Below are 11,458 nucleotides of genomic sequence, written 5' to 3' on the forward strand. Positions count from 1 at the left end.
GGTTAGCAGGGTTTTATGTTCAGCATCCTCTTTGATTTTGTCAAACTGATGTTCTTACTAAATATTAGGCAATCTGAAACCAAAGTGATTGATATGTACAAAATTTCCTATGCAACCCGAGACAGTCAGACAGAGACAGAACAGAGTAAGAGGACCATCTGCTGGACACATGGTTTTATGACTGCACTATGCTGTCAGGAATACGAGGTTAAGTGTGCTCAGGATGTCCTCACCTTGATGCTCATCATATCATGCATACTTTTTGGCATTAAAATTTTTGCTCCTACTTTCACTCTATTTGGAAGTCAGGACATTTATCAATAAATACATTTTCATACTGAAGGTTAACCACACATTTTCCAACAGATTAACACAGACAGCAGCTAAATTGTTTCAAAACAATTCAGAGGGTGTTTTGTATTTTCTTCTTAGCTTTTATATTTATTTCCTTTTAACTTTTTGATTTGAATTCAGTTTAGTTTTTAGTCTGTTTTCTATTTTCTAAAATTTCTATTTTTTGTAGATGTTTAGTTTTAGTTTAGTTTCAATTTTTGTCTTTATTAATTATTCTTGAATGGAGGGCATAATGTCAGAGGCAAGACACAGACTCACAGGCTTGTAGACGTTCAAAGTCTGCATAAAAACATTCAAAAACGGTAACGGTTTTTCACATTTACTTTTAGTTATCACTTTGGTTTTAGTTAACTGCAGTAACACTGATTCAGTGATGAGATTAGAGTAAGGCACCCCCACAAAACAAAACAAAACAAAACAAAACAAAACAAAACAAAACAAAACAAAACAAAACAAAACAAAACAAAACAAAACAAAACAAAACAAAACAAAACAAAACAAAACAAAACAAAACAAAACATTGCGCCAAAGATAGACACAAAAGATCCAGCGCTGCGATGGCCGGGAATCGAACCCGGGTCAACTGCTTGGAAGGCAGCTATGCTAACCACTATACCACCATCGCACAGATTGTCCTGAAAATCTAACACTAACTGACCGAAACACCTCTGAGCTCCGAAGTGAATCGCTGTTGTATGAAGAACATAGATTTAAAGTTGATGATCTATATTAACTGATCAAAGTGTGTTTACCGTTCTCTATAGTTCAGTTGATTTAGGGAGGTAACATGCTGGAACAAGTAATGAATTTATTTATTGCAATTACAACAATCCTAAACACCCCACGCCTTTCAGACACAGAACTTACTCTGAGTCTTTTCAGGAAGTCTAGCAGCTTTTTAACGTCAAAAGAAGTCTTTGCGATGCTGCAGAAATGAATCTGATCATAAATGTGGCGCTAAATGTTCCTTTTGCTTAAGAATTCAAACCTTTGTAATGAAATGGTATTTTTCACATGCTGTTCTCGTTTAAATTGCCTTCATAAAACAGGGTTTCAACAGGGTTAGAACACATAGTGGTGAGTTTAAGATGCGCATTTTGTAGTCCGACTTAAGCACATTGTTTAATGAGCCTGGAAACAAAAGCGTCGGGACATCTTTAAGTTTCTTGAAGACGTTTCAACACTCATCCGAGAAACCGTGGACGGCTGTGGGTCATTATCAACAGTGGTTTCGGGTGAAGACCTTGCCTAGCTCTGTCATATGACTGAGGTCAAATGACCAAAGATTTGAATGGGCGTTCAGGCGCCTGGGAAGGGATCTCAAAACTGGATTATTGGTGGCAGACACTTGGTGTGGAAAGCCACCGCCTCTGTTCAAAGATGGTCGTTCACAGTGGACATAGGTGGCTTCTTTCCCTCCTTTTTCAAACCATCTGTCTTCTCTGTCCAAATCGTAGACACTGGCATTCACAAAAGAGCGACCTTTGGTCTTCAGATACAGATGTACAGCTGAGTCTTGTCCTGTTGAGGTGGCTCTTCTATGTCGTGCCTTGCGTTTATGAAGTGGCTGTTTGGTTTCTCCAATGAGACATTGCTCTTTCAACACGGAGGACAACCAGCGTCACGCTGTTAAGGGGATTAGTGTCATGACGTATATTCTCCCCTACCCATCTTTTGTGTCATTTAGGAAAGCTGTTCGAGCAGCAGTGCGCTGGACTGCAGGCAAAGAAAATGGAGATGCCGGGGATTGAACCCGGGGCCTCATACATGCAAAGCATGCGCTCTACCACTGAGCTACATCCCCTCGACCTGCCGCTTTCGGCAACTCGGCTCAGAGGGTGTAATTTGAGAAGATTGCGCGACAATTGAAAATTGATTTCCTGTAATTTCCTTACTAATGGTTGTAAGTTTGGTAGACAGGTAGAGCTGGGTATCATCATCATAACAATCTGAACTTACTGTACAGAAGATGATGTTGCTATAATTCACAATATTGTGAAAGTGAATTTATAATTTATCAAGAAACAATTTCCCCAAGCCAAAGCACAAATGAAAGGAGAAGTAAAACAGGTTGGTCTAAAGTATGATTAAAGACAATTACTAATATATTGGAAAACCAGTAGATGTTTTTCTGTCTAACAGCTCCATTTCTAAACATGCAACTGTTTGATATAATGTGGAGAGTGTTGGTACAGATTTGATACTTAACGGCTGCGCAACCAATATAACTTACAACATAGAAAGTTGTAATACAACCAAATTAGACATAGAGTACTTATCAATAAAATAATAATTTCAATAATTCCATCTACTACTACGTCTGAATGTGTCGGATTGTCGCCTTCAGTTTGGGACTAAAGAGATGTTTTTTTTTAATGTAATCATTTCATGCTTGTTTAAAAGCCAGCTTTCAATATATACAGTTTCTAATAAGCACAATGACCAGATAAAACATGTGGCAGTGTTTTTATTTAACACAGGCTACCGCGAAATCTTTTGATGAACCAACTGTGGGTATGAAATTAAACTCTTTTTTTAGAAGAACAATCTAAATTACTTTATTTTCAACTGTAAAGCCAAACTAGATTTTAAACATTTATTGTTTAAAAATGACAGCATATGTACTTGGTATCTCTAAACTATTTTAATGTGTTGTATGGGGCTTTCTCCACAAGATGGCAATATTGGCTTTGATTCTTGCAGAGGCAATGTGAATCCAACCTGCAGTATTTCTAATGAACAGCATGCACCCTCTTTGTGTGGCTCTGTGCATTTAGACATTACAAAAATCTATAATGCAAGTATTTATATGTTGGTGTAAGATCGTTTTAGAGCTGATGTAGAGCACACATATAAGTGTGTTTGTATAATCTCACCTAGGACTATAGCAGTGGAATCCCGCTGGTCACAATGAGGTCTTTGTGTCGAGTGCAGAAGCAGCAAGTGAAAACTCATGTGATGGAAAGGCAGTACAGTGTGCAAACCCAGTCTTAACTGTACACATTTATGTCTCTGCACAGTGTGGATAACCTGCAGCACACATATTTGAGTGACTGTGTTAGGGTCAACTAAGCTTGTCAGCACTGGTGCGTGCAGCCAACCGAACTTTGGGTGCAAACAAAGCATCGATCTTTAGAGTCTAGAGCTGCTGTGTGTGGATGTGCCACCAACCTGAACTTGCACAAGTTATTTAGGACAATAATTCAGAAATGATATTTTCTTCTTCTTTCATGCGAACAGTCACAGCAAACAAATCCTTCCAAAACTGAATTATTCAAGCATCTGATGGAAATTAAATAACAAAAGAAGCAGTTTTTATTCTTTCAAGTCTGTGTTGCTCCATCATCACATACAAATATGGACTCTTAGCAGAGCCAGGGCTCCTCTGTCAAGCCGACAAAGCTCTGTCTGTGCTACCACGAACAAGCCAGCGGGCACATTTACTGCATGGCCCTGATGGAACGGCATCATTTAGAGCAACTGAAATTTCCGCAGCTGCTTATGTGATGTTTTTCCACAAAGAGACTTTTACTTCACTGAAATGATCACTTGAACTTACACTGGCAACAAATTTTGCATGTTGTTGTGTCCTTCAGAGGACAGCAAACCTCTCTGACTTTATTTGCTTTCGCATGAATTGGTTTGCTCTTTTGACTCTGACTATAATAACTCTGATTGATAATTGCCTACCTGCAGAGAGTGTTTGTTGCCAGATGGGGGTAGTATCAAAAACATGTGCTACAACCGGTCTGTGGACTACTCTTGTTGATGCTGTTGTTGGTCCGTCAGAAGTGTGAAGTCATAACATAGAATGAGCTGAAGTGAAACTGAGTGTTAAAAACAATGGAAAAGGTCCACTGTCTGTACTTTTCATGCTGTATTTTTTATCTTTGATTGTTTTCACACTTATCCCATTCCTCGTGAACTCTACTGTCACTCCAATCCTTATTCCAGTAGACTTATCAACCAACTAGTATTCCACGATTGCATTTGTCATCCATGTTCAGTGATGCACATGGGACCATGTTTGCAGTGGGTGAAAACCTCTCCGTACACTGTCCTAACAGAAACCCAAGCACAGGCTGTATGATTCATGAGGCTGTAGGCAGGTATCAACGCCTGTGCCATTTCTTGAAGACTGTTTGATTAACTTGTAAATATCACTTGAACATGCTAAAAATGTGCACACGTACCTGCTTTCATCGCACACTCAGAAAGATTTACAAAGTGAGTTATACATCTGCATTTCATGAAAATGAAATCAAATTCCAGAATAGTCTTATAGCCCAAGAGAATACACATGCCAGGTTCCCTCTCTGTGTGATGAGTTGGAATATTAGGACTAAGAGAAGGCAAACAGACACAGTGAACCAAAACAACCTAGATTTCATGGGCTTACCAAAGAACGGCTGCTTGTTTTCAGATGAAGCAATCCTGGTATGGCCTCTACGGCTTTACACCCGGGGGAACAGCAACCCTACAAACAGAACTCCAATGCCCTTTCACTTTGAGAAATGCAGGAAAAAACAGCCAAAACATTCAGATACAGGAAAACAAACTCTGTTTCCAGAGTATTTCTCTGGGTGAGATTCACAGACACAAATAAAGCAAAAACACAAAAGCTCTTTAAAGCCTTCTTTTGTGATTTTAGGTGACTTTCCACTCTGCATGCCACCATGTGGAAAATTGTACTGGTACTATCTCAAGTACAGTATTTTCTCACAGAGCCCATCTGGTGACACCGGTGTGATTGTCACATTGGCAAGCCAGTAGTTTACATTAGTTTAATGTCAGCACTCATTAGAAAAATGAATCCTTTGTGCATCTCAGACCTCACACATGTTAGTTGGCCCGATTACACAGAAACTAGCACAGAATGCGTCGCAGTTATGCCAGGTGGTCCTCAATACATGTTCTTTCTCAATTTTGATTTTGTACCAAAGACTCTTCAAAGAAATCACTCCCAGTTGTTCATGATATTTTATCAAGCCTTACCTAGACACCTTTTCAGAAAGTCCATGTTGGGTACATTTAGCCTAGAGTTCAATTGTCAGATATATTTTCCTCCATTCACTATAAAGAACCAATCTGCTGAAGTGTGAGAGTGACATTTTCAGCTAGACTACAGTAGAGAAATCACAGATGTCTCTCATTAGGTCACTAGTTTGGATCCCTCTGTATCACATTACTGGCCCTAGCTGCTCTGTGATTAAGGTGTTCCTGTTCTGTGTTTGTGTTGTTTAATACTGCACAAGCCAGTAAGCTACCCGTGACTAACAATGGACACTCTAACATAATGCTACTGTAGAAGCCCAGAGACTTAAAGCCTGACATTAGTGCTTATCGCAGGTGTTTAGAGGATCATTTAATGTCTTGGCCCCTTAAAAAAGTTTAACACTAGTGACTTGGAGGGTGGGAAAAAAAGGACGTTTTATTGACGGAGCTTACATGGCTAATATCAGTTTGGTCCATAGAGTATAGATCTGAATTTAAACAAATCTGTACCCATTTTAAAGAGTCATAACCTACTACAGGCAGATGAGAAGAGGCTTGGATGAGCTGTATAAAATAGATAGACGAATAACTAAAAGTAATCTAAAATTATGCATTGTTCTATTTATATAAATATAAATAAAGAGGTAAGTCATGTAAGTCATTTATCTTATGTAAGTCATAAGATAAATGACTTACATCGGCTCCTAGGCTCCAAGTGAATGCCAGTGATAGTAATGCACGTCTAAACAAGCTTCTGTTTGCTAAGTTTTCCATAATGACTTTGAAAACCATTAATTCCTGAATGCAACCTCATGGCAGTAATGCGAGCAGAAACTTCACCATGCCTTCCAGCGGACGTGATTCTGTGCTGTTACTTGGCCAAACATCCTGTCAAACTTCCCTGCACTGAACAATATTGTTTGTTTAGCTTTAATCATCCACTGTCTTGTCTTAGAGAATTAACTTTATGACTTCCTTTGGGTCCCTCTCTGAAATTCAAACCTCACAATTCTCTGACTCCCTCGTAGTTTTCTGTCGTTACAGAGCAAACAAGCCAACTCATTATCTGTTCCTCACTATATAAACTGGAGTGCAATTCATGTCTGTGTAAATACAAGTGAAAAGAAGGATCTGCTTGAAGGAATGGGGAATATAGGTTGGATTTAACAGGTCGTGCAGTAGTTATTTTAGTATCAATTTAACGTTAATCTTTATTGCATAAGACTTTCCACACATCTGCTTTCAAACACCATCCAACAAATGTAAATATAAGCACTAAATCTGAATTAACAATAAGAATGTTTATTCTGTTCCTTGTGGAGAGATTTATCATAAAACGCAGGCTGGGGATCAGAGAAACATGAAGATGGAGTCTAAACACACAGTATACATTACAGATCATTACACATAGCGCCTGGGGCATTTTTTAAAACATGTAATATCAGTGCTCACTGCGGCCCCTAATGCTAAGAAAAGAAGGGAAAAAATCCCAGTTTAAGTTTGCAGTACATATATGTTGCCTCTGAGTAATCTCTGATTGTGCCTTCAAAACTTACACAAAATCCCCTTAGTTCTTCCCAACAGGACTGGAAATGGATGCCCCAGAAATATGGCAGGAACACACGTTGACACTGCAACTGGATTAAGTGATGTGTTTATATTTGGGAAACAAATATCCACATTTTGAATCAGTATATTTCAGTGAAAATGAAACAGCAAACATTTAATCCTTCTTGAAACCGTACCTAAAAGCAAGCAATAGAGTCTAATAAAGTGCATGAAATTTACATGTTGTAGTTTGAATTTTCATGTAATTAACATTTTTTTAAATTATTATTTCTATAAAATAGGTAAGAAAAAATGTACAAAACAGAGTTGGATTGTTAAAGGTACTTTTTATATTTATTCTCTGTAGAAATTGACTAAAAATGTCACCACGGGTGCAGTGCTTTGCAACTAAGTGCGTTAAGATGGCTAATGAGCATTGCTCTTTAACCTTTGATTTCTTTTTAGCTCTACACACATTTAACCATTAGACCTATCCTTTTGTCAGGCCACTATTCTAATCAAATATAGGTTCTGCTCACTAACTGCGCCATCTTGTGGTATAAATTTGTATTACATAAAAGTAAAGCGCAGCACTTGTTTAAAATCAGTTAATATCGCTTCAACGGCATAGATATTTTGGACGTAGCAGTTATTTCTACTCATTCAGTTGACAGCATTAGTTAATTCTGGAGTCTTTAAACAGTCTTTAAACACAACAATGACATTTACATTAAAGCCAAATGAGAGAGTCCAATTCACTTTCCACCGTCCTCAGAACTGTAAACAATAAATCAATTCAATTCACTTTTATTTATACAGCGTCAAATCACAATAACAGTCGCCTCAAGGTGCTTTATATTGTAAGGTACACCCTACAATAATACATACAGAGAAATACCCAACAATCATATGACCCCCTATGAGCAAGCACTTTGGCGACAGTGGGAAGGAAAAACTCCCTTTTAACAGGATGAAACCCCAGCAGAACCAGGCTCAGGGAGGGGTGGGGCCATCTGCCGAAAATCAAGAGAGTGAAACAGAAAGAATGAGAGAGATATTCTTCAGCATCGTCACACTACCATTGTACATATTTTCACTGTTTAATAATGTTTTTAAAAAAACAGATTAGTCTTGTGAAAAAACGCGAGTGCAGTTCTACTTTTATCACACCGTCATAGCCATAAAAGTAGACTCGTATGTTACTGGAAAATTCAATGCCAAGAGTTTGAACGTCCCTACGGAGCGACAGTATCTGGTGTTTTTGCTATTGAAGTGTATGTCATCAGGCTAATATCTAACGAGCCCCTCAAAAAGTATCTGTGGATGTGCAAGAGTGTGGAAGCAGATTCAAAAAGCTCTCTTAAAAATCATTAATAATAGATATAGATATGTCTAGGATTAGCTGGCCAGCAGAAGAGCAGTATGTTTTATTGGATAAAAAAACTCAAACATGTAACCGTAACAGATAGGTAACTCCTGTATTTTTAGCATGTTATAAATTTTAATTGGCTATAAAATAATTGGTTTTCTTAGTTTTTAGTAAGTTTTATTTAAAAGCATGTTTCAATGTAAATAAAGCATATATTAGGCTTTTAAAATTGTATTTGTTGTACGTTGTGCTATTTTTGTATAAGGTACATCTCTGATAAAGTGAATATGGCCAAATGATGTATCTTTTTTTTTTTTTTTCTTGCCTGTCCCGTTTGGCTCTTTTGCCATCAGAATTGTTGTCTAAAGGCAAAGAAAGATGCCCAACGGATTTACTTTACCAAATTGACCATCCCAGCCTTGCCATAATGGTCCATTTGATTCACCTTTTATTGTTTATTTTATTTTCACTTACTGAATATGGGACAGACTTGACTGGGGGAAAGAAGGGGAGAAAGAAAGAGGGAAAGAGAAACAGCTGAGAAGAGGGACGGGGGAGAAGGGCAAAAACCAAAAACCAACAGAATGAGCAGAAAAAGAAAAAAAAGAAGAAAAAAAGAAAAAAAAAGCATATATCAATCACCTGGATCACCTGCTGAGAAAGAAAAAAGAAAACAAGCAGAAGAGAACAAGAGTAATAGAATAAACAGCATCACAATGATATATGGGAATATGACAGTAAATACTAAATATTAAACATTATTGTGCAGCACATAAGATCAACAGAACACAGTGTGCTTTGAGGTAGGAGCCAAAAAGGGTGTAGTTTGTGGGTGTGATCACCCGTGTGTACACCTGTGAGCATGGACGCGCTTGTTTTTTGTTTTTTAAAAGGTTCCTTCATGTAATGATCTGCTAGAGGGTGTGGGGGGGCCACAGCCCCGTCCTCCAGGGCATGAAGCAGGTATGGAGGAGATCAAAACTCCAGACATCCAGAGGCCCCCAGAACACAAGAGACCAAGGAAAACCAACAGAGGGGCAGCCGCGCCACTGTCCCAGAAAGAGCTGAGGAGAGTCCCAGATGAGGGCTCACTCAGCAGCCGCGGAGCAGAAACCAGGGGGAGTTGCAGTGACGCGCCCGTGAGCCAAATGATGTATCACTGACATGTATCAGTACTTCACCACAAGCAGTTGCCTCTACGATGTCCCCGTCTGAGATAAACGTGCACTCAGACCCACAACAACCCTTAACCTCACAGCAAGATGGGGCCTTTTCATTCGATCAGACACCAAGTGTTTCTTTTTTCTTTCTTTCTTTTTTCGTCTTTAAAGTGAAACAGTGAACCAAACACTTATGCGGTCCAAATTGTTCCCTAGGCAAACTGCTGCTGCTGCCAGTCCAGTCCAGCTTGGTCCTCCTCCTCTTCCCGCTCCTCAATCCACATGTCTCTGTCCACACTGTTGCCATTCTGTCTTCCCACTGTGAAGGCAGGACAAGGAGCTGATCCTCCACTCCAGAGACCACCAGCCTGACAGCACATACAGGCAAAGCATGACTTCAAGGCTCACTGCTTGTGGGTCATTATTTTTGGTGTGTTTTGGGACAACTAAAGTCTGTTCTTTCTGGAAATAAAAATCTTAAAATATTTAATTCTAAGTTAAGAGGTTTTGCAATGTGATGGAATGTAGACCTCATTTCTTCTGCTGCATAATAAAAGCTTGTTGATGACTTAAATATGTGAAGCTGCAAAATTAGAAACTCACATCAAAGCAATTTAGCAGCAGTGACGCTCTGTTAGCTGAGCTCAAAGGAGTGAACGGTGCAACAGTATTTATTTAGGTCAGGGGTGTCAAACAGAAGGCCCATGGACCAGAATCGGCCAGACAAAGACTCCAATCTGGCCCACTGGACAGCTCTAGAAAATGTGCAGGAGTGTACGGATTAGGTTAGGATAGGTTTTACAGCTGTATTGATAATTTGCCATTCATACTGCACCAACGCAATCAAGTAATAGATGAACAATTAAATGACAGAAAGTTCCTGTTTATTCAAAATCTGCTTTATAAATTTACACTTGATACACAAACATTTTCTTTGAATTAATGAAAACATATTTTATCATTCCGACAATGAACCAACAGAAACATTTTCTGTAATTTTACACATTTATTATGTACTTTCACTGGACTGGCCAACGTAAGATCAAAGCAGTCTGTTTGTGGCACCGCATGTCAAATGAGTTCGACAGCCCTGATTTAAGTTGTCACCTATGACATAATGCAGTCTGCACAGTGTCGTTTACCAAAATCGCTGAAGTGAACTCATTTGTGTGCAAACATGGTTGAATGAACATTTCATTAAAATCTCCACAACCCAGCAGTGAGTCAGCTACAGCGGCTTGCAAAAGTATTCGGCACCCTTGAACTTTTCCACATTTTGTCACGTTACAGCCACAAACATGAATCAATTTTATTGGAATTCTGCGTGAAAGACCAAAACAAAGTGGTGTACACGTGAGAAGTGGAACGAAAATCATACATGATTCCAAACATTTTTTACAAATAAATAACTGCAAAGTGGGGTGTGCATAATTATTCAGCCCCCTGAGTCAATACTTTGTAGAACCACCTTTTGCTGCAATTACAGCTGCCAGTCTTTTAGGGTCTGTCTCTACCAGCTTTGCACATCTAGAGACTAAAATCTTTGCCCATTCTTCTTTGCAAAACAGCTCCAGCTCAGTCAGATTAGATGGACAGCGTTTGTGAACAGCAGTTTATGTTTGGACTCATGTATGATTTTCGTTCCACTTCTCACGTGTGCACCACTTTGTTTTGGTCTTTCACGTGAAATTCCAATAAAATTGATTCATGTTTGTGGCTGTAATGTGACACAATGTGGGAAAGTTCAAGGGGGCCGAATACTTTTGCAAGCCACTGTATATGACATTCATGGGTCTTTTCTTGCTTTGGGCTTTCTGCTTGCTCTCTGACACACAAGTGTAGCAGTTTCTTTCATTTGCATGTGTGTGTGTGTGTGTGTGTGTGTGTGTGTGTGTGATCCTAATTGTCTCCCCTGTTCTGCCTGGCATGTTTGCTTTGCTGACATAGGGCACCGTGGCTGTTAATCTGCACCTTTACTCCACACACAGGCTGTTAGGAATGTGTGTGGGAGAGGACAGCACTGAGCTAACAG

The 11,458-nt window shown here is 39.1% G+C and overlaps 2 non-coding genes across 2 annotated transcripts; both read right to left on the reverse strand.

The window, feature by feature from the left end:
* Positions 1–907: 907 nt before the first annotated feature.
* trnag-ucc (transfer RNA glycine (anticodon UCC)) lies at positions 908–979 on the reverse strand. The gene has a single exon. It is a non-coding gene; the product is annotated as a tRNA-Gly (tRNA).
* A 1,107-nt stretch (positions 980–2,086) lies between these two features.
* Positions 2,087–2,158, reverse strand: trnaa-ugc (transfer RNA alanine (anticodon UGC)). The gene has a single exon. It is a non-coding gene; the product is annotated as a tRNA-Ala (tRNA).
* Positions 2,159–11,458: the final 9,300 nt, after the last annotated feature.

Source organism: Astatotilapia calliptera, chromosome 9, assembly GCF_900246225.1.
Source record: "Astatotilapia calliptera chromosome 9, fAstCal1.2, whole genome shotgun sequence".
Taxonomy (NCBI): domain Eukaryota; kingdom Metazoa; phylum Chordata; class Actinopteri; order Cichliformes; family Cichlidae; genus Astatotilapia; species Astatotilapia calliptera.